General features: G+C 51.9%; 1 protein-coding gene across 1 annotated transcript in view; it reads right to left on the minus strand.

The window, feature by feature from the left end:
- CHD1 (chromodomain helicase DNA binding protein 1) overlaps positions 1-24335 on the minus strand; it is a 1592763-nt gene that overhangs the window by 759574 nt on the left and 808854 nt on the right. The gene's annotated exons all lie outside the window — the stretch shown is intronic.

Raw genomic sequence — 24335 nt, forward strand, 5'->3', positions numbered from 1 at the left:
TTATAAGGCCAATATTGAGTTATGGGGGCCAATCCTAGTCCAGCTTTTTAATGTTGCTTTGGCAAAAGGCCTAATCCCTACCTGGTTTACATCAGTTATAGTCCCGATTTTCAAGAAAGGGGATAGGCAGAACTGCACATGCTATAGGCCAATTTCGCTACTTGACTCCTCAATAAAAATTCTTGGGAGAGTGGTTTTAGGTAAATTGCAAAGCTGGGCAGAAGAAAATGGGGTGCTAAGTGATTTTCAATATGGGTTCCAAAGGGGCTTAGGAACTATTGAGCAAGGACTAAATTTGTTTACCTTGCAACAGAAGTATATAAGGGTTAAAAGACAATGTCTATACCTCACTTTTGTCGACTTATCGTCGGCTTTTGATTGCGTGTCACATAATAAATTGTGGGCAATTATGGCCGAATTGGGGGTAGATAATGCTATTATATGCTTTCTGAGAGACTTATATTCTGGGGCCACTGCAACTGTCCGGTATGGGAAAGAGGGAGAATGTAGCAGACACTTTGGGATTGGTCGTGGCGTACGCCAAGGGTGCGTTTTAGCGCCCTTTTTATTTTTACTGTATACAAATGGTTTGGAGCATCGCCTTGTGCAGGAGGGCAGGGACATGCCTATGGTGGGTGGGAGGCCTGTCCCTGCCCTACTGTACGCGGACGATGCAGTTTTGATGGCACGCACCTCAATGGCACTTCAAACTTTGGTTACATCTTTTAATAGTTTCATGCTTATCCTGGACTTAAAAACTAACTGTTCCAAAACACTGTCTATGTATTGTGGGACAAGAAGAAGCAGGCATATGAAACCTATTTTTATAAATTCCAATCCCTTAGAGAAGACTTCTACTTTCCCTTATCTGGGCATTTTGTTTCACGAAAGTGGCTCATGGACTACTGCAATTAATGCTAGATCCCTGTTATTTTCCAAAACTATTATGGCTTTACAGTGTTTTATAAAAAAAGTTAGGGAAAAGACCCATAAAGGAAAGTTTAACTATTTATAATGCCACTTGTATAGTAGTAGCTACTTATGGCTCAGGATTGTGGGGTTACTCAAATGTCAGTACAATCCAAATTATGGAAAATAAGTTTCTACGTCACATCCTGTCCGTCCCGGAAAGTACTGCGACCTTCATATGCCATGCTGAATTGGGATTGGTGTTTGTCACGGACACAATCAAGATCCAGCCGATCCTTCTATGGCACAGGGTTTGGACAAATGATGAGTGTGTGGTTAACCGGGCTATTTTAAAGGACATTCTAGCATTGGACAATATTAATAATTTTAAATGGATATGTTATGTCAGACATTTCCTTGAAGAATTAAGTTGTGCCCAATATTTTGAGGATCCATTATCGATGGCACATATCTCAAGAAGAGGACTGAAAAATCTGTGTATTACTCACCTCAGGGAAAAAAGACAAATGGAGGAGGTGAAAAAAAAGACTGTTTCTGCCCATCAGGAAATTATATGTGGAGAGAAATTACAGCCATATCTATCTTTATACATGTCCAATCATGAACGTTTCCTTTTAACCCGGTTTAGATTTAACATCGTTTTTAGGTTATTATCTTTTCCAGTGATGAATTGTTGGTCGAAAGACTTATGTCCCTGCCCATGTGATGATGTGTCCCCACAATCCGATATTCACATTTTATTCTTTTGTAAATGTTATACTTTTTATCGTAGGAAACTTATTATCCCCATTCTTAAAGACTTAAATGTATATAGATGTCGCCTAGCGTTTTTAGAGTTTCAAAAATTGGAAACTGTTTTTATGGTAGCATCACTTGCTGAATTTTTTAAATCAGTTTTTAACTGTCGTAAACCCTTCAAATGAATTAATTCTTATGTTGTATCTATGTATTGTTTTCTTATATGTTTTTTTGTTGAGATTTTAAATAATGATCACCGGACCCATTGTAAATTGTACTTTCTCATGCTACTTTTATGGTTATTTTCTGTTTTTAACCGAATAAAGTATTTTGAACTGAACTGACTCTGCGTGTGCAACAAATGCTTAACACTACCCTTTAATAAGCCTAAGCAGCTCAACCACACTACCACAAATGGAGCACTTGGGATTATGAACTTAAGTCCTGAAGGACAATGAGTGTCTTGCAGGGCTAGACTATTTGCATGGTGTACCCCTACATTAGTACACTACATAAACAGCCAGCTTACCACATTAGTGAATCAGCAGTTGGTACAAGGCTTTGTATTTGCTGATACCACTTGGTCAATGGGTGATTTCACAAAGAAATCCACAATTGACTTTAGTCAAAAACATTTCTAACCAAAAATATTTTAGATTTTAGATTGTTCTAAAGCACGACTGAGTTGTGGTCATGCTCGAGACATAAGCACACAAGATGAGGTTTGGTAACCAACATGGTACAGTGACAGGCACTGCATGGCTTAATCCCTACCTTTCTATAGGTCATTCCTTGACACACAAGGAAAAAATCTTTGACAAAACATTGAAAATAGTCTGTCAAAAGAGACCGAGGGGAAGCTCTTCTCCAGATCAGTACTAACTGGCTCAAAGAAAAGAATTGATATCCGAGCACCTGGGAAGCACCTATATAGGTGACAACTTCATATCCAGCACCAACTCTGCCGTGCAGAGCCGAATGGAGCCATCCGATGGTATGGGTAAGGGGTACTGTTCATGCGAAAGTTTCTGGATCCAGCCAGACTGGGAAATTCAAAGGTAAGGAACCTGCAGTTAGAAGTCTCTATCAGATAAGTGTTTTTGATTTAGTCAATTTTCTAAGAAGGTCCCAACTTTTCTAACTGCCTGGCACAGAGGAGATAGTCCAGAAACGCAATTTGACAACTTATCAGCAACTTAATATGTAGCAGTTAAGCAAATATGTCCAGCCAGCAAAATCAAAACTGGCTCAGACACTACAATCATACAGCTCCAGGAGATCCTTGCAGAGTTTGATTTAACCAATTCAACAGACGATCCTGACACCCCTCTAGAGGAGGAGGTGTACAGTGGCCATGACAGTACTTCAGGAGACTGTCGACCTAAATTCACTAGAGAAGGTGATGAAATACCCTCTCTCATATCTATCCTAGAACTCTACCTCAATCGCCTTCCCCTTCTGGGGGTGGGTACGGCAATTCCTGGCTCAGAGAAGAGCTGGGAATCGTCCTTTAAGCCCCGTTAAGCAGTCTAGTGTGGTCAACAGACCGAGGGCCTGAGATTTACAGACGTTTATTTGGAACCCTGAAGCGCGTCCTTAATGTGGATACTTCTCTCAGAAAAGCTGGGAGGGATGTATCTCGTTTATCTAATGAGGCCAGGATGTCATCTGCATTAAGGGTGATCGAGTGTCTCTCTCCGCCGAACTGTATGCCCATTATGTCTCGGTTGTCCCTAATTCGTTGAGTCAATGGCACAACGTATAAAGCAAAGAGAAGGCTTGACAGTGGGCATCCCTGCCTGGTCCCTCTATTAATGGAGAAAGAGTGTGAGGAAATGCGGTTTGCCCTGACTGAGGTCGGAGGGGCCCTGTAGCAGCTTGCCACCCAGGCCCAAAATCGGTCTCCAATACCGAAATAGGAGAGAGTTTGTTCCATATATTGCCAGTGCAAGCGGTTAAATGCCTTTTTGACATCTACCGTTAGAAGGAGGGAGTCCATGCCAATGTGATGTGCCTCATCCATTAGATGCAAGATCCTTTTTGTATTATCTCAGTTCTGTTTATTCTGTATAATTCCTGCCTGATCAGGATCAATGATAACTGGCATCAGGGGGCCAAGCCGCTTCCCAAGTATACTCATAAAGAGCTTAAGGTCTACATTTAGCAATGATACGGGAAGGTAGGATCAATATAGTTGCCTATCTTTCCCTGGCTTAGGAAGGACCACGATAGACATCACTAAAATATTTGAAGGAATCGACCTAGGGCCCACAAAAGAGTTAAGCAATCTGGTTAAGATAGGTGCTAGAGTCTGACAAAACGCTTTGTAAAAACTTGCTGGGTAGCCGTCAGGGCCTGGAGATTTTAGGGGCTTAAGGGGAGAGATCGCCGTTATCACCTCTTCGATCGTGATGGGAGAGTAGAGGGTAGCTGCCTGATCTGCCGCAATCTTGGGGGTATGTGTTCTCTCTAGGCAGGAGGTTATGTTCTGGACATCTAGATCTTGTCTCGCATATAGCTCGGCATAAAAGTCCCGAACCTCTTTCCCTATACTTTCATCGTCTAACAGTGCATCACCCCCTTGGGACTTAAGAGAATTAACTTTCATCGTCCAGAACGCTGCCGCCAGACTAGTTCTCAACCTCCCACGCCACTGCCACATAAGCCAACACCTATAGACCCTACACTGGCTCCCTGTCAAGAGGTGAATCACCTCCAAGCTTCTCGCCCACAAGGCCCTCCACAACACTGTACCCGCCAACCTGAACCACCGCCTCACACTCCTCAACGTTCTCTCCACTCTGCCCAGCTCTGCCTTGCAATGGTACCTCGGATCAAGAAAACCAGAGCACGAGGACGCTCCTTCTCCCTCCTCGCGACCAAAGCATGGAACTCCCTTCCTCTCCAACTCAGACAGGCTACATTGCTCCCTAAGTTCCTAAAGGACCTCAAGACCTGGTTCATCTGTGGAACTCAGTGACCCTCATAATTCCTGCAGACCCCTCCTTCCCCCTTCTCCCTATCCCCCAGTGCCCTGAGACTCGTCCTGGATGAGTAGTCTGCGCTTTACAAGCCCATTGATTGATTGATTTGTTGTCTTCGGGCCCTTAATTTATTAGCTAGGAGCCACCGATTCATCTCCCCCGCTGTAATAAGTATGCCTCACCCGGAAAGCAGCATATTCTGCTCTATCTAAATCCAGTTCCGCCAGTTGGGGCTGTACCGTTCGAAGTTGGTGCCAGACTCTCGGGGCTACAGTGCGGCTGTGTACGAGTTCAAGTTCTCTAATCTGGGCCATTAACTGTTCCCTCTTTTCTTTACGAGCTTTGTTATCAGCGGCTGAAATTGCTATAAACTCCTAACTCCCCACTGTTTTCAGTGCTATCCACTGCATAGAAATAGAGATGTTGGGGTTATCGAATGAGTTACTTCCGGTAACAATGTATCTGGTAGAGAAATAGTCTAGCCACAGATTCCTTAACTTAGAATATCCCCATGCATCAGACTGGATCCGGAAAAAAATTCCGCAGCAGCACCTATGCGCGCCGGGTGGCAGCGCCTCACGGATACGCCCTGTCGTCCACGGACATGACGTCAGAGGAGCCATATATGCCCCTTCCGGCGCGCTGACGTCAGTTTTCTTGGAGAAACTTTTCCGCGGCAGAACGCAGAGCCATTACCAAAAGAAAAAACTGTGAAAATATGGGAACAGTGTGAAAAATTATGAAGAATAGAAAAAATGGACAGGTGAGACAGAGCAGTGCTCTGAAAAGACACCCTACAAAAGCGAAGGCTCAATCAACGTTAAAGGGAGACAAGGATGTGGAAAGGGAGACAAGGATGTGGAAAGGGAGACAAGGATGTGGAAAGGGAGACAAGGATGTGGAAAAACAGCCTGGCAGAGGGCAGAAAGTCCACATCCTGAAAGTAAAACTGTGAAGGAGAACAGGTCCGGAACACTAGATGAAGAAGAGTGCACAGAGGACGTCACCAAAAAGTACGTTGCAATTCTAATTAAAGATCCATAGGGGGCGTGGCTTGAGGCATCAAGATGGCGGTCGCACTCTAAGAGTGCTCCGGACACCCATCCATCATCCGCCTTGCATCCGTCTCCTGCAGCTGCCATCGGCGCCCTGCACTGCGAGGTCTGACTCCCCTGACCGACCTGTGCTGCCTTGTGCCGCGGGGCGCGCTCCTCGAGGCCGGTGTAGCCCTGGCTGGCCCCCTCTCCTCCGGCTGCAGTATACAAAAGGTGGCGGCCTCCCTGTCGCCCTGAGAGGAGACCTTGACCTCTGGCCTGCCGGACCTGGCGCCCCGCCGCTGTCTGGGCGGGTCGTCGCTCCCTCCACGGCGGCGCTGTTACAGTTCTCCTGCGGGCCTGAGATTACCGGAATGTGTCCCGCTTCTAGAGGAGGGTGATAGGAGGCGTCCGAGACCAGAGCCCCGCTCGGCCCGCCCAGGGCAATACAGGCTGTGGGACGCTGGTGCCTGACTGCTGGGGGGCGATGCGGACGGCCCCCTAGACACTTGCTCCCGCTGCTGGATTGGGAGAGCGTGACCTCCGGGGGGGGGACGTCTGGACTGCGGAAGTGGTGGTGGACGATCTGCGGCGCTCCCACGAGGCGGGGAACTCCAGCGGCGGCCAGAGACGACCTGGGGCAGACCCGATGCGGCGGAAGAGGTGAGGGGGTGCCTCTGGCCCGGCGGTGCGTTGCTCCCCCCCGAACCCTGCTCACGAGCCGCTGGGGCCGCCTGGGAGACCCCCGGGAGGAAGAGACGCTGAGGCTGCTTCGGGCCGGCCTGCTGCATTACCCTGAACGGCCTGCGACCCTCGATGCAGCGTAGACTGGCGATGTCTGGCCTCCTCCCCTGAACCCTGCTGGTGGATCACTGGGGTTGCGCGGGAGCGCCCCCTCGGGCGGCGGACAGCCCGCGGCCGGCCGCATACTCTGTCCTTGGGGCCTGGGAACCCTGCAAGATCTAGCCTGCCCGTCGCGCCGGGGTGGGGCCTTCCGGAGGCATTGAGCCCCCCCCCACCCACCTTGGTGCTGGATTGCGGCCCACGCTTGGGGCCGCGACGAGGTGGGGGTGTCACGGCGCGTATCGCTGAAACGGAATCCCGTATTTCCACAGTGGAAGACGACCTAGGCACCCTCAAATCACAGGTGGCCCGCCTTCAAACACTGACATCGGAGCTCCACGGAGGAACAACTTGTGCCTCCTGGGCTTTCCGGAGGGAGTGGAGAAGGGCCGCACTGCCACCTTCCTTGAGTACTGAATTCGCTCATGGATGCCCGCAGAGAAACTTTCCCCCTGGTTCGCGGTGGAACGTGCCCACCGGTCTCTCGCTGCTAAGCCACCTCCCGGAGCCCCAGCCCATCCCATCATCCTTCGTATTTTCAACTTCCGGGATAGACGCGCAATTCTGGGGGCTGCCAGGGATTTGGCAGCCCCCAGATAAATTCCAGGATAATGATATTCCCGGACTACTCCAGGGAAGTCCAGACTCGACGCCGGTCCTACGACGAGGTCAAGCAAAAGCTCAGGGGCTCCGCTATGGTCTCATTTTCTCGGCTCGGCTGAAGGTCTTCTTCCAAGAAAATACATTTTTTTTCGATAACCCCCAGGAGGCATGGACCTGGCTCACGGAGGAACGCCCCCCTCCTGCCCGGGAAGACCCACTCCCTGTCCGGAGGCCACCGACACAACAGAGCCGCGAGGCGCCCAAGACCCAGCAGCACCGGACTAGATCTCGCAGGCGGGGGCGGCCGCCAAGGAGGAGCTTCCCACTCGCCAGGGGTACAGTCTCAGCGGCCCCTGCCTCCATCCACGAACCGGGACGCCTCCTCTCCCACCTTGGCCTCCTCCTTGATCGACCTGGGGAGTGTCCCTGGGCCGGATGCAAGCCTACGAAAGGCAAGATCGGACTCAGACCTGTCTGGCAGCCCCGTGATCCGCAGGTCTGTTGATGGAGAGTGGGCGTGACCGAAGCCACGAACTACATGCCTGGTCTTCATCGGATGAGTCCCTTCGCGCTGGGCCCACTAGTTGCTTCGAGCGAGGCCCTACGGCTCCCATGGAGGGCCGATCAACGGTCCACCTCCTGAGGGGGTGCCCGGACTGTCCTGTCTTGCTACCCTTGTTCGCGCTCCTGCCTTATTCCTAGCTCCTTCCAATCTTCTGTATCTAATGCAGGACTGAGACTGTTACACCCAGTCAACTTAAAACTTAAAGCTCCTTCTGTTCATAACTGTTGGTAGTCATCCTCTAATATGGAGGGGCTCCTCCTTACTAACAAACAAACATATGGAGGGTCAAATGGGGATATAATTTAATGACCTGTCACCTTATGCCCCAATGATTAATGCAAAACACAGAAAGGAGACCAGGTCAATTGATGGTGTGCTGTCCTAGATGGAGGGCAGGTATGTTAGGTCACAGTGGGACTTTTTCAGCCCACTGTGACCTAACATACCTACTCACACGGGTGTCCTGGTGATTCCTGCCCTCCATCTAGGACAGCACACCATCAATTGACCTGGTCTCCTTTCTGTGTTTTGCGGGGCTCCTCCTTAGCCAAGTTCTTGACCGTTACTCTTGATCCCTACTAACCGTTTTAGTTTAGTGCATCACCTCTAGTGGGGTAGTTGGAAATTTCGGAATTGGGGCGACAGTTGCTTCCTTTTTCGAAGTGTAGGGTGGGGGGAGTTGGGGGGCGAGGGTGGGTTGGGAGTCCGTTGTCTCCCCACAGTTTGTTACTCTTAACTGCCTACGGGCCGCTGTTTGGTTCTGCTCTGCTTGGCCGCTCACGGGCCGCTGTTGGTGCCACCTACGGGTGGCTGGTTGCAGCTCTCCTTCCTAGCGCTATTTTGTGGGTGAGTCCACACCTGACATGCAGCTCCTTGTGTCCACTACTTTGTTATTTTCGGCCACCTACGGGCCGCCAATGGGAGCGGCTGGGGGCAGCCACCCCCCCCCCCCCCCTCCTTTTTCTTGGGTCTCTGCCACTGTCGATCCAATCACCGACCCCGGGCATTCCCCTCTGCTTCTGCACTTGGATGAATGTCCTTCCTTAGTTGGGTATGCACCCCTGCTGTCCCCCGTCCCCCCACGTCTCATCCCTTCTGATGGCATACACGCTCACTAGGCCCCTCCACATTCTCTCCTGGAACAACAACGGCCTCCTAGACCGCATTAAACGTGCGGCCATCCTCCGTGCTGCCCATCGCCACACAGCAGACATCCTCCTTCTCAAGGAGACACACCTCTTAGGTACACAATGTAACTTCCTAGCCCGATATGGCTTTGATAGGGTCTGGCACTCCGGCTTTACACGTGAGTCCCGGGGGTGGCAGTCTTACTTAAGAAGAGCCTTCCCTTCACCTTCACCGCTGTAGGAGAGTAGGGTCTGCAATCCTATGGTCACTCCAGATTTTTGCTTTTTGCTTCACTGGTTTACGACTTTCCCTGGCTGTGGGCCTGCTAATCAGACCCACAGCCTAGCTGTTCTCGCTCTAAATTGACACACATGTACTTTAGGTGCATTTACAAATTGGTATGGGGTCACCTTATCAGTCCCTGTACAGTGTACCTTAGGTACCCAGGGCATAGGTGTACCCAGGGCCTACCAGGGGCTGAAGCATGTATTATGACACCCCTGGCTGGCCATCCAAACAGACACAACTGGCTGATAACACAGCTGGGGCAAGGTGGTATAATCACCCTTTGCTGTAGATATAGTATAGCTATATCTAACCACAAAATGGACACATAGATTCCTATAAGTCACTCCTATGGCAGGCCTTATCAATGCTGAAGGCAGAGTGCTTGTAATTATGTGAGATGGTGCTCTAGCATGAGCTGAGCCTGTCTGCAGCTTGCAGAACCATGTCCTTATAGCTGTTCCATGATAACGCTATACCATATACTCTAAAGTGCATTATAATCCTCGCGGTTATTGCTAACCTTGGTATAGCATTATCAAAACATGTTGTGTAAGTTGTCATATGCTTTGGAATACTACCCCCTCGCCAGTTCTGGCGACGGGGGTAGCATTCCACCCTCCTAGAGGGATAAGACATGTATGTAACTGTAACCCCGGTTAAAGTTAACCCGAGCCTCAGCATCACGAAATGGATGCTGCCACCACAGACACTAGTCTGACCTCCTGCTGCTGGGATTCCTTCCAGCGCGGGAGGCCTTGACAAAGGGTTTCCTACCTTGGGAGGTGCTAGCACCACCCCAGACAGGACTTTGTGCATTGAGGTAAGAAGGGCTGAAAGGAATGAGACATGCCTGGGGCACACAAGGTGTCCTTGTGCATACCCCGGTTCAAACCAGTTGCTGGGGCACTCCAGCCCCAGCTCTGGCGTGAAACCTGACAAAGGATAGGGGGTGTAACCACCCCCCTTCCTGGTCCCACCCATGGGAGGGACCTAGTGGATAGTACAGCCCCCTTTAGCAGAATAAAGGTAGGAGCTGGTCCCATTCCAAATTAGATTATCCTGAACAACTTTACAAGAAGAAACTCTGGACTTCGACGTTCTGCTCCACAGAAGACTGAAGAAATCTCACTTGTGGCCAAGGAGTGACCACCCTGCAACTGCAGGCACCATCAAGCGTCCTAGCGGTTCACTTTGTCGTCCTTCCGGCCGGAACCAGACCTCAGAGCTCGACGAGACCTGGACTCCCAGGCCTCTCCGACCTCTACCCACATCTGCAGCACAGCTGAGACCCGTGGGTGCGACGAGACACGTGGGACCGGCCATCTTTGAAGAACTGCACTTTGCTTCCAGCACGGCCTCTGAGGTACCCTCGAGTGAGTGCTTTGGGGATTGAAAAGCCCCAGCCCCGAGCAGCTCCTGCACCGAAGACCAGCATTCCAGCCTCCACGAGATCTGCGTGGGGCCCTTCTGCCTGGTTGCTGCTCGACGCGTTGTCTGGTCACTTGCCGGCTGGCTTGTGGCCTCCTAGACGACGAACCTTGAAATCTACACCGCTGGTCTGGTTGCTCCAGACTGGCCCTTGCTTCCTTCCAAAAAAGAAGTACCCCAGACCCTCCTGATCCGCACCAGACGCTATCTTCACTCACCGCAAGGGTTGCCTTTGCCAAGGCCTGTTGACTCTGATCCCGGAACAGACACCGCCGACAGCGAGAGCATGCGTGGGACAGCTCGTGTCTCTATCCTGGTCGTCGAAGACACCTCCTGGTCCACGTGGCTGCAGAGACAAGCGTCACCTCTTCCCCTGATCGCGACGACAGCATCTGGTTCCTTCCTGGATCCACACCGGTCACTGGCTAGCGACTTTGAAAACTGTCCCCTCTGCTTTCAGGTCTCCATCTTCATCGATCCACCCTTGGATCCCTCCGGACATCTCCCTCCTGGCCGCCTGCAGCATCTTTTCTTCCAGGCTCCATTGACTTCAACGCGGAAACCCGACGCACTTTCACACCTATGCACCCGCAGCCCGTGGGTGAGGTAACAAGAGCATTTCGGTGCTCATAGGTAGATTGACTCTCCTCGTGTCCAGGTATCCTGTAGTTTTAGTCTCAACCAGTCAGAACTGTCCTTACTTGCCTATTTCGTAATTTGTTCACGCCCATTCACTTTGCATTGAAACCCGCGTGTGTGTTCTAACACTGCACACGTGTCCCGTGGGCCTCTTATTTCTTCTATTGTTCTACTTAACCCATTTACTTAGTATATGGTTTGTCGTGCCCCTAGGGCACCATTGTAATTGTGCGACTTACTGTATTTTTCTGAAGAGTATTGTTATGTGCTTAGCCCTCTGATCTCATAAAGAGTTCAAAGGTGTTTGTTAGTAATAAATATATTGTTTATTTTCATAACAACCTGTGTGGTGTCCTTTCATCTGGTATTCAAGGGGTTATATGTGGTAAAACAGCTGGCTTCACATGCCAAAAGAGTTTAGCCTAAGACTGCTCTGTCCATGCTACCATTAGGATAGCTGGTCTATAAGGTTGACTTACAACCAATCACCATAAGGGTTGTTTGAAGTGATACAAAGTGATCACTAGAACTAGTGAGCATCATATATCAGGCCAACTTCTCACATTGGTGTGCAGCGGTTGGGATTTGAGCTTGCTGTTGTTTATACCAAATATAATCTTGAGATATCATTTGAAAGATCACATAAGGTACCATAGGTACATATAACAAGCTTAGAAATACTCTGAGTTCTACTGAACCAGTTGTTGTAGTAGAAAGGGCCTAGCACACCCTGACTACAACTCTTAGCAAGGGATCAGTAGGAAAACCCATAGTGTAGGTAGGTGCACACACCACACCTCACTAGAAAGCATGTCTACCACAGGAGAGGCCACAGTGACTCCCCTTGTGGTTAGTGACCCTCCACAGGTCCTTTCCAGATATGCAGCCCTCAGTTTCCAGGAGATGAGACAATTGCGTAACTCCAGGAAACTGAAACAGGGTTCCAACCCTACCCTTCCTTTTCTGTTGGGACTCTTACAGACCTATGATGCCAGAAGGGCCTCTAATCCAGGGCCCTAAGACCCAGCAGAACTGATATCCGAGCACCTGGGAAGCACCTATATAGGTGACAACTTCATATCCAGCACCAACTCTACCGTGCAGAGCCGAATGGAGCCATCCGAAGGTATGGGTAAGGGGTACTGTTCATGCGAAAGTTTCTGGATCCAGCCAGACTGGGAAATTCAAAGGTAAGGAACCTGCAGTTAGAAGTCTCTATCAGATAAGTGTTTTTGATTTAGTCAATTTTCTAAAAAGGTCCCAACTTTTCTAACTGCCTGGCACAGAGGAGATAGTCCAGAAACGCAATTTGACAACTTATCTGCAACTTAATATGTAGCAGTTAAGCAAATATGTCCAGCCAGCAAAATCAAAACTGGCTCAAACACTACAATCATGCAGCTCCAGGAGACCCTTGCAGAGTTTGATTTAACCAATTCAACTGACGATCCTGACACCCCTCTAGAGGAGGAGGTGTACAGTGGCCATGACAGTACTTCAGGAGACTGTCGACCTAAATTCACTAGAGAAGGTGATGAAATACCCTCTCTCATATCTATCCTAGAACTCTACCTCAATCGCCTTCCCCTTCTGGGGGTGGGTACGTTAATTCCTGGCTCAGGGAAGAGCTGGGAATCGTCCTTTAAGCCCCGGTAAGCAGTCTAGTGTGGTCAACAGACCGAGGGCCTGAGATTTACAGACGTTTATTTGGAACCCTGAAGGGCGTCCTGAATGTGGATACTTCTCTCAGAAAAGCTGGGAGTGATGTATCTCGTTTATCTAATGAGGCCAGGATGTCATTTGCATTAAGGGTGATCGAGTGTCTCTCTCTGCCGAACTGTATGCCCATTATGTCTCGGTTGTCCCTAATTCGTTGAGTCAATGGCACAACGTATAAAGCAAAGAGAAGGCTTGACAGTGGGCATCCCTGCCTGGTCCCTCTATTAATGGAGAAAGAGTGTGAGGAAATGCGGTTTGCCCTGACTGAGGTCGGAGGGGCGCTGTAGCAGCTTGCCACCCAGGCCCAAAATCGGTCTCCAATACCGAAATAGGAGAGAGTTTGTTCCATATATTGCCAGTGCAAGCGGTTAAATGCCTTTTTGACATCTACCGTTAGAAGGAGGGAGTCCATGCCCATGTGATGTGCCTCATCCATTAGATGTAAGATCCTTTTTGTATTATCTCAGTTCTGTTTATTCTGTATAAATCCTGCCTGATCAGGATCAATGATAACTGGCATCAGGGGGCCAAGCCGCTTCCCAAGTATACTCATAAAGAGCTTAAGGTCTACATTTAGCAATGATATGGGAAGGTAGGATCCATATAGTTGCCTATCTTTCCCTGGCTTAGGAAGGACCACAATAGACGTCACTAAAATATTTGAAGGAATCGACCTAGGGCCCACAAAAGAGTTAAGCAATCTGGTTAAGATAGGTGCTAGAGTCTGACAAAACGCTTTGTAAAAACTTGCTGGGTAGCCGTCAGGGCCTGGAGATTTTAGGGGCTTAAGGGGAGAGATCGCCGTTATCACCTCTTCGATCGTGATGGGAGAGTAGAGGGTAGCTGCCTGATCTGCCGCAATCTTGGGGGTATGTGTTCTCTCTAGGTAGGAGGTTATGTTCTGGACATCTAGATCTTGTCTCGCATATAGCTCGGCATAAAAGTCCCGAACCTCTTTCCCTATACTTTCATCGTCTAACAGTGCATCACCCCCTTGGGACTTAAGAGAATTAACTTTCATCGTCCAGAACGCTGCCACCAGACTAGTTCTCAACCTCCCACGCCACTGCCACATCAGCCAACACCTATAGACCCTACACTGGCTCCCTGTCAAGAGGTGAATCACCTCCAAGCTTCTCGCCCACAAGGCCCTCCACAACACTGTACCCGCCAACCTGAACCACCGCCTCACACTCCTCAACGTTCTCTCCACTCTGCCCAGCTCTGCCTTGCAATGGTACCTCGGATCAAGAAAACCAGAGCACGAGGACGATCCTTCTCCCTCCTCGCGACCAAAGCATGGAACTCCCTTCCTCTCCAACTCAGACGGGCTACATTGCTCCCTAAGTTCCTAAAGGACCTCAAGACCTACCTAGTTCATCTGTGGAACTCAGTGACCCTCATAATTCCTGCAGACCCCTCCTTCCCCCTTCTCCCTATCCCCCAGTGCCCTGAGACTCGTCCTGGATGAGTAGTCTGCGCTTTACAAGCCCATTGATTGATTGATTTGTTGTCTTCGGGCCCTTAATTTATTAGCTAGGAGCCACCGATTCATCTCCCCCGCTGTAATAAGTATGCCTCACCCGGAAAGCAGCATATTCTGCTCTATCTAAATCCAGTTCCGCCAGTTGGGGCTGTACCGTTCGAAGTTGGTGCCAGACTCTCGGGGCTACAGTGCGGCTGTGTACGAGTTCAAGTTCTCTAATCTGGGCCATTAACTGTTCCCTCTTTTCTTTACGAGCTTTGTTATCAGCGGCTGAAATTGCTATAAACTCCTAACTCCCCACTGTTTTCAGTGCTATCCACTGCATAGAAATAGAGATGTTGGGGTTATCGAATGAGTTACTTCCGGTAACAATGTATCTGGTAGAGAAATAGTCTAGCCACAGATTCCTTAACTTAGAATATCCCCATGCATCAGACTGGATCCGGAAAAAATTTCCGCAGCAGCACCTATGCGCGCCGGGTGGCAGCGCCTTACGGATACGCCCTGTCGTCCACGGACATGACGTCAGAGGAGCCATATATGCCCCTTCCGGCGCGCTGACGTCAGTTTTCTTGGAGAAACTTTTCCGCGGCAGAACGCAGAGCCATTACCAAAAGAAAAAACTGTGAAAATATGGGAACAGTGTGAAAAATTATGAAGAATAGAAAAAATGGACAGGTGAGACAGAGCAGTGCTCTGAAAAGACACCCCACAAAAGCGAAGGCTCAATCAACGTTAAAGGGAGACAAGGATGTGGAAAAACAGCCTGGCAGAGGGCAGAAAGTCCACATCCTGAAAGTAAAACTGTGAAGGAGAACAGGTCCGGAACACTAGATGAAGAAGAGTGCACAGAAGACGTCACCAAAAAGTACGTTGCAATTCTAATTAAAGATCCATAGGGGGCGTGGCTTGAGGCATCAAGATGGCGGTCGCACTCTAAGAGTGCTCCGGACACCCATCCATCATCCGCCTTGCATCCGTCTCCTGCAGCTGCCATCGGCGCCCTGCACTGCGAGGTCTGACTCCCCTGACCGACCTGTGCTGCCTTGTGCCGCGGGGCGCGCTCCTCGAGGCCGGTGTAGCCCTGGCTGGCCCCCTCTCCTCCGGCTGCAGTATACACAAGGTGGCGGCCTCCCTGTCGCCCTGAGAGGAGACCTTGACCTCTGGCCTGCCGGACCCGGCGCCCCGCCGCTGTCTGGGCGAGTCGTCGCTCCCTCCACGGCAGCGCTGTTACAGTTCTCCTGTGGGCCTGAGATTACCGGAATGTGTCCCGCTTCTAGAGGAGGGTGATCGGAGGCGTCCGAGACCCGAGCCCCGCTCGGCCCGCCCAGGGCGATACAGGCTGTGGGACGCTGGTGCCTGACTGCCGGGGGGCGATGCGGACGGCCCCCTAGACACTTGCTCCCGCTGCTGGATTGGGAGAGCATGACCTCCGGGGGGGGGACATCTGGACTGCGGACATGGTGGTGGACGATCTGCGGTGCTCCCACGAGGCGGGGAACTCCTGCGGCGGCCGGAGACGACCTGGGGCAGAACCGATGCGGCGGAAGAGGTGAGGGGGTGCCTCTGGCCCGGTGGTGCGTTGCTCCCCCCCGAACCCTGCTCACGAGCCGCTGGGGCCGCCTGGGAGACCCCCGGGAGGAAGAGACGCTGAGGCTGCTTCGGGCCGGCCTGCTGCATTACCCTGAACGGCCTGCGACCCTCCATGCAGCGTAGACTGGCGATGTCTGGCCTCCTCCCCTGAACCCTGCTGGTGGATCACTGGGGTTGCGCGGGAGCGCCCGCTCGGGCGGCGGACAGCCCGCGGCCGGCCGCATACTCTGTCCTTGGGGCCTGGGAACCCTGCAAGATCTAGCCTGCCCGTCGCGCTGGGGTGGGGCCTTCCGGAGGCATTGAGCCCCCCACCCACCTTGGTGCTGGATTGTGGCCCACGCTTGGGGCCGCGACGAGGTGGGGGTGTCTCGGCTGCGGCCCGGTAAGCCTAGTAGTTGGTTGTGTGGTTCCCGGTGCAGTGTGCCCAGGCGCCGGTGGTGCAGCCGAGTGGACTATTGGATCTCTGCCCCATCTTGGTCAGCTGCTGGGAGTCCTCGCCCTCCTTCCCACCGGAGGGTGGGCTGTGCCTTGGCTGAGCGGGAGGTGCGCCGGCCGCCGTGCTGGGCCTCCCCTCCTTCTCGCCCCTTGATCGTCTGAGGCCTTGCCGCCTGAGCCAGTGGAGGGGGCCGGTGGAACGTGGGCCTGCTGTGGGGTTGCTTGTGCTGGGGCCGGGGCGCTCCCGGAGGTAAGGCCTCCCTTCCGCGACGCTGACAGGCCGGGACTTTGACCGAGATGCCAAGGAGCGGCCGGCCCCTACCGGGAGCCGCCGCCTGACTCGCTGAAGCCATGGGCAGGAACCGCAACACCCAGACCCCTGTCCCCCCGACTCAGATGAAGATGGACCAATTTACTAGACCAGACCGCGACTCTGGTGCCAGCCCTCCGCCTGCGCAGGGAGCCACCGAGGGAGATCTCTCCACCATCCGGCAAGCGATAAGCGCATCCCAAGCCTCGGTTGAAAGTAAGATCGGGGAGGTGAGGGTGGACGTGGCCCTCATTGGGCAAGATCCCTGAAATGTCACGGCGCGGATCGCTGAAACGGAATCCCGTATTTCCACAGTGGAAGACGACCTAGGCACCCTCAAATCACAGGTGGCCCGCCTTCAAACACTGACATCGGAGCTCCACGGAGGAACAACTTGCGCCTCCTGGGCTTTCCGGAGGGAGTGGAGAAGGGCCGCACTGCCACCTTCCTTGAGAACTGAATTCGCTAATGGATGCCCGCAGAGAAACTTTCCCCCTGGTTCGCGGTGGAACGTGCCCACCGGTCTCTCGCTGCTAAGCCACCTCCCGGAGCCCCAGCCCATCCCATCATCCTTCGTATTTTCAACTTCCGGGATAGACGCGCAATTCTGGGGGCTGCCAGGGATTTGGGCCCGTTGCTCTTCCAAAATTCCAGGATAATGATATTCCCCGACTACTCCAGGGAAGTCCAGACTCGACGCCGGTCCTACGATGAGGTCAAGTAAAAGCTCAGGGCTCTGGGGCTCCGCTATGGTCTCCTTTTCCCGGCTCGGCTGAAGGTCTTCTTCTAAGAAAATACATTTTTTTTCCATAACTCCCAGGAGGCATGTACCTGGCTCACGGAGGAACGCCCCCTCCTGCCCGGGAAGACCCACTCCCCTGTCTGGAGGCCACCGACACAACAGAGCCGCGAGGCGCCCAAGACCCAGCAGCGCCGGACTAGATCTCGCAGGCGGGGCGGCCGCCAAGGAGGAGCTTCCCACTCGCCAGGGGTACAGTCTCAGCGGCCCCTGCCTCCATCCACGAACCGGGACGCCTCCTCTCCCACCTTGGCCTCCTCCTTGATCGACCTGGGGAGTGTCCCTGGGCCGGACGCAAGCCTACGAAAGGCAAGATCGAACTCAGACCTGTCTGGCAGCCCCGTGATCCGCAGATCTGTTGATGGAGAGTGGGTGTGACCGAAGCCACGAACTACATGCCTGGTCTTCATCGGATGAGTCCCTTCGCGCTGGGCCCACTAGTTGCTTCGAGCGAGGCCCTACCCGGCTCCCATGGAGGGCCGATCAACGGTCCACCTCCTGAGGGGGTGCCCGGACTGTCCTGTCTTGCTACCCTTGTTCGCGCTCCTGCCTTATTCCTAGCTCCTTCCAATCTTCAGTATCTAATGCAGGACTGAGACTGTTACACTCAGTCAACTTAAAACTTAAAGCTCCTTCTGTTCATAACTGTTGGTAGTCATCCTCTAATATGGAGGGGCTCCTCCTTAGCCAAGTTCTTGACCGTTACTCTTGATCCCTACTAACCGTTTTAGTTTAGTGCATCACCTCTAGTGGGGTAGTTGGAAATTTCGGAATTGGGGCGACAGTTGCTTCCTTTTTCGAAGTGTAGGGTGGGGGGAGTTGGGGGGTGAGGGTGGGTTGGGAGTCCGTTGTCTCCCCACAGTTTGTTACTCTTAGCTGCCTACGGGCCGCTGTTTGGTTCTGCTCTGCTTGGCTGCTCACGGGCCGCTGTTGGTGCCACCTACGGGTGGCTGGTGTGAGAAGTTGGCCTGATATATAGTGCTCACTATTCTAGTGATCACTTTGTATCATACCAAACAACCCTTATTGATGATTGGTTGTAAGTCAACCTTTCAGACCAGCTATCCTAGTAGCATGGACACGAGCAGTCTTCAGGCTAAACTCTAGAGGGCGTGTTAAGCCAGCTGTTTTACCATCACATATACCCCTTGAACACCAAGTGAAAGGACACCACACAAGTTGTTATGAAAATAAAGGATATTTATTTATAACAAGTCTACCCTGAACTCTTTATGAGTCAGGAAGCCAGGCACAACACAAAACTCTTACGAAAATACTACAAGTTGCACAATTTACACAAATGCCCGAGGGGCACGAAAAACCATATACACAAAAAGTGGAATGCGAAATGCTAGCAGGTAAGTAACAAGATCCAGAGGCTTCAGGATCGCTAGGACTACACTACTGAACCTTAAGATTACGAGCAGGAGTTCTAGGGAGATCGTGTGCAGAGTGTGCACTCTCACGCGGTATGCGGGAAGAAGTCTATGGATGCTAGCGTTTCTAAAGTTACTGTTTCCGGACGAATCCGACTAGGTAGACTGAAAACGAAAAAGTATCTGGACACTTGGATAGTGAACCTGTGCTGGAGTACCGAAATACTCAAGTTACCTAGCCTAGGGGCCGCGGCTGCAGAGGGTTCAAGTGACGTCGGGAATCCTCGTTGAAGTCTATGGAGCCTGAAAGAAGAAGTTGCTGGCAGGCGACCAGTGAAGATGTTCAGTGTGATCCAAGGCTGGATCAGTGAAGGAGACGACCTGAAAGCAGAGGGGACTTAGTTCTTAATCACTAGCCAGTGATTATGTGGGCACCAGGATGGCACCGGATGAAGTCACCTCGACCAGGTGAGTGGGCGACGCTGGACTCTGCAGTCACACGGGCTAGGAGGTGCGAGCTGTCCCACGAGGCTGTCGGCTGTCGGCGATGCTGGACTCAGGATTTGAGCAACAAACCTTGGCAAAGGCAAGCCCACGCGGTGGAGTCAAGATGGCGTCTGGAGTGGACCAGGAGGGTCCGGGGTGCTCCTCTCTTGGAAGGGAGCAAGGGCCAGTCTGGAGCAACCAGACCAGCGGTGAAACCGTCGTGGTACGTCGTCAAGAGGGTCACTAGCCAACGGGCAAGTGACCGGACAGCGTGGCAAGCAGCAAAGAAGCAGAAGGGCCCCACGCAGATATCGCGGATGCTGGACTTCGGTGCTGGAGCTGCTTAGGGTTAGGGCTTCTCAAACCCCAATGCACTTACTCGAGGGTCTCTCGGGGGTCGTGCTGGTGAAGCGTCGTGCAGGTCTTGAAGATGGCCGGTCCCACGGGTCTCGTCACACCCACGAATCTCAGCTGGGCTGGATGATGTAGGTAGAGGTCAGAGATGGCAGGGAATCCGGGTCTCGTCGAGCTGGGCAGTCTTGATCCGGAGGATGGACTTACAGCAAACCGCAAGAGCTTCGATGGTGCCAGCTGGTGCAGGGTGGCTACTCCTTAGCCACAAGGGAGAGTCTTCAGAAGAGTCAAGAGTTCCTTTCGTGGAAAGTAGTTTCAAGATTCAAGATTATCTAATTTGGGAAGGGGGCCTGCTCCTACCTTTATCCTAAGAATAGGGGCTGGCACGCGACTAAGTCCTGCCCTATGGGTGGGACTAGGAGGGGGGTGGTAACACCCCTCTCCTTTGTCCGGTCTCTCCCCAGCTCAGGGGCTGGTGTGCCCCAGGAACTGGTTTGAGCCGGCATATGCACAGTGAGCACCGGGGTGCCACTTGCAGTCACCTTCCTTTCAGCCCTGCCTACCTGGGATACACAAAATCCTGTCTGGGATGGTGCTGGCACCGCCCCTGACAGGAAACCCTTTGTCCAGGCCTCCGTTGCTGGAAGGACTCCCAGCAGCAGGAGGGCAGACTTGTGTCTCGGTGGCAGCATCCATTTTGTGGAGCTGAGGCTATGTCTGACTTTTAACCGGGGTTCACAGTTACATACATGTCGTGTCCCTCTAGAAGGGTGGAATGCTAACCCCGTCGTGAGAATTGGCGAGGGGTTAGTATCCCAATTCGTATGACACCTTACTCGACATGTTTTGATAATGCTATACCAAAGTTAGCATTTAACCGCGAGGATTATAATGCACTTAAGAGTATATGGTATAGCGTTATCATGGAACAGCTATTTGGACTTGGTTCCGCAAGCTGCAAACGGGCTCAGCTCATGCCAGAGCACCATCTCACATAATTCCAAGCACTCTGTCTTCAGGATTGAGAAGGCCTGCCATAGGAGTGACTGATAGGAATATATGTGTCCATTTTAGGGTTAGATATAGAAATACTATATCTAAAGCAAAGGGTGTTTACACCACCTTGCCCCAGCTGTCGTGCAGCCAGTTGCGTCTGTTTGGGTGGCCAGCCAGGGGTGGCATAATACATGCTTCAGCCCCTGGGAGGCCCTGGGTACACCTATGCCCTGGATACCTAAGGTACACTGTACAGGGACTGATAAGGTGACTCAGTATCCAATCAGATATGTACCTAGGGTACATGGAATCCATTTTAACAGAGAGAGCAGTGGGCCTGGGGTCCTGAATAGCAGGGCCCCAGGTCAACTAAGTCAGAAAACCAGCAAAACACCAGGCAAAAAGTTGGGGGCAACCATAGTCAGGGATCTACCTTCCTACAGCTGGTTGCAGCTCTCCTTCCTAGCGCTATTTTGTGGGTGAGTCCACACCTGACATGCAGCTCCTTGTGTCCACTACTTTGTTATTTTCGGCCACCTACGGGCCGCCAATGGGAGCGGCTGGGGGCAGCCACTCCCCCCCCTCCTTTTTCTTGGGTCTCTGCCACTGTCGATCCAATCACCGACCCCGGGCATTCCCCTCTGCTTCTGCACTTGGATAAATGTCCTTCCTTAGTTGGGTATGCACCCCCGCTGTCCCCCGTCCCCCCACGTCTCATCCCTTCTGACGGCATACACGCTCACTAGGCCCCTCCACATTCTCTCCTGGAACGTCAACGGCCTCCTAGACCGCATTAAACGCGCGGCCATCCTCCGTGCTGCCCATCGCCACACATCAGACATCCTCCTTCTCAAGGAGACACACCTCTTAGGTACACAATGTAACTTCCTAGCCCGATATGGCTTTGATAGGGTCTGGCACTCCGGCTTTACACGTGAGTCCCGGGGGTGGCAGTCTTACTTAAGAAGAGCCTTCCCTTCACCTTGACCGCTGTAGGAGAGTAGGGTCTGCAATCCTATGGTCACCCCAGATTTTTGCTTTTTGCTTCACTGGTTTACGACATCCCTGGCTGTGGGCCTGCTAATCAGACCCACAGCCTAGCTGTTCTCGCTCTAAATTGACACACATGTACTTTAGGTGCATTTACAAATTGGTATGGGGTCACCTTATCAGTCCCTGTACAGAGTACCTTAGGTACCCAGGGCATAGGTGTACCCAGGGCCTACCAGGGGCTGAAGCATGTATTATGACACCCCTGGCTGGCCATCCAAACAGACACAACTGGCTGATAACACAGCTGGGGCAAGGTGGTGTAATCACCCTTTGCTGTAGATATAGTATAGCTATATCTAACCACAAAATGGACACATAGATTCCTATAAGTCACTCCTATGGCAGGCCTTATCAATCCTGAAGGTAGAGTGCTTGTAATTATGTGAGATGGTGCTCTAGCATGAGCTGAGCCTGTCTGCAGCTTGCAGAACCATGTCCTTATAGCTGTTCCATGATAACGCTATACCATATACTCTAAAGTGCATTATAATCCTCGCGGTTATTGCTAACCTTGGTATAGCATTATCAAAACATGTTGTGTAATTTGTCATACGCTTTGGAATACTACCCCCTCGCCAGTTCTGGCGACGGGGGTAGCATTCCACCCTCCTAGAGGGATAAGACATATATGTAACTGTAACCCCGGTTAAAGTTAACCCGAGCCTCAGCATCACAAAATGGATGCTGCCACCACAGACACTAGTCTGACCTCCTGCTGCTGGGAGTCCTTCCAGCGCGGGAGGCCTTGAAAAAGGGTTTCCTACCTTGGGAGGTGCTAGCACCACCACAGACAGGACTTTGTGCATTGAGGTAGGAAGGGCTGAAAGGAATGAGACATGCCTGGGGCACACAAGGTGTCCCTGTGCATACCCCGGTTCAAACCAGTTGCTGGGGCACTCCAGCCCCAGCTCTGGCGCGAAACCTGACAAAGGATAGGGGGTGTAACCACCCCCCTTCCTGGTCCCACCCATGGGAGGGACCTAGTCGATAGTACAGCCCCCTTTAGCAGAATAAAGGTAGGAGCTGGTCCCATTCCAAATTAGATCATCCTGAACAACTTTACTAGAAGAAACTCTGGACTTCGACGTTCTGCTCCACAGAAGACTGAAGAAATCTCACTTGTGGCCAAGGAGTGACCACCCTGCAACTGCAGGCACCATCAAGCGTCCTAGCGGTTCACTTTGTCGTCCTTCCGGCCGGAACCAGACCTCAGAGCTCGACGAGACCTGGACTCCCAGGCCTCTCCGACCTCTACCCACATCTGCAGCACAGCTGAGACCCGTGGGTGCGACGAGACCCGTGGGACCGGCCATCTTTGAAGAACTGCACTTTGCTTCCAGCACGGCCTCTGAGGTACCCTCGAGTGAGTGCTTTGGGGATTGAGAAGCCCCAGCCCCGAGCAGCTCCTGCACCGAAGACCAGCATTCCAGCCTCCACGAGATCTGCGTGGGGCCCTTCTGCCTGGTTGCTGCTCGACGCGTTGTCTGGTCACTTGCCGGCTGGCTTGTGGCCTCCTAGACGACGAACCTTGAAATCTACACCGCTGGTCTGGTTGCTCCACACTGGCCCTTGCTTCCTTCCAAAAGAGAAGTACCCCGGACCCTCCTGGTCCGCACCAGACGCTATCTTCACTCACCGCGTGGGTTGCCTTTGCCAAGGCCTGTTGACTCTGATCCCGGAACAGACACCGCCGACAGCGAGAGCATGCGTGGGACAGCTCGTGTCTCTATCCTGGTCGTCGAAGACACCTCCTGGTCCACGTGGCTGCAGAGACAAGCGTCACCTCTTCCCCTGATCGCGACGACAGCATCTGGTTCCTTCCTGGTTCCACACCGGTCACTGGCTAGTGACTTTGAAAACTGTCCCCTCTGCTTTCAGGTCTCCATCTTCATCGATCCACCCTTGGATCCCTCCGGACATCTCCCTCCTGGCCGCCTGCAGCATCTTTTCTTCCAGGCTCCATTGACTTCAATGCGGAAACCCGACGCACTTTCACACCTATGCTCCCGCAGCCCGTGGGTGAGGTAACAAGAGCATTTCGGTGCTCATAGGTAGATTGACTCTCCTCGTGTCCAGGTATCCTGTAGTTTTAGTCTCAACCAGTCAGAACTGTCCTTACTTGCCTATTTCGTAATTTGTTCACGCCCATTCACTTTGCATTGAAACCCGCGTGTGTGTTCTAACACTGCACACGTGTCCCGTGGGCCTCCTGCTCCTTACCTAAGGTTAGGGTAGTGTAGCCCCAGCGATTCTACAGCCTCTGGGCATACTTATTTCTTCTATTGTTCTACTTAACCCATTTACTTAGTATATGGTTTGTCGTGCCCCTAGGGCGCCATTGTAATTGTGCGACTTACTGTATTTTACTGAAGAGTATTGTTATGTGCTTAGCCCTCTGATCTCAAAGAGTTCAAAGGTGTTTGTTAGTAATAAATATATTGTTTATTTTCATAACAACCGGTGTGGTGTCCTTTCATCTGGTATTCAAGGGGTTATATGTGGTAAAACAGCTGGCTTCACATGCCAAAAGAGTTTAGCCTAAGACTGC

Source organism: Lissotriton helveticus, chromosome 2_1, assembly GCF_964261635.1.
Source record: "Lissotriton helveticus chromosome 2_1, aLisHel1.1, whole genome shotgun sequence".
Classification (NCBI taxonomy): Eukaryota; Metazoa; Chordata; class Amphibia; order Caudata; family Salamandridae; genus Lissotriton; species Lissotriton helveticus.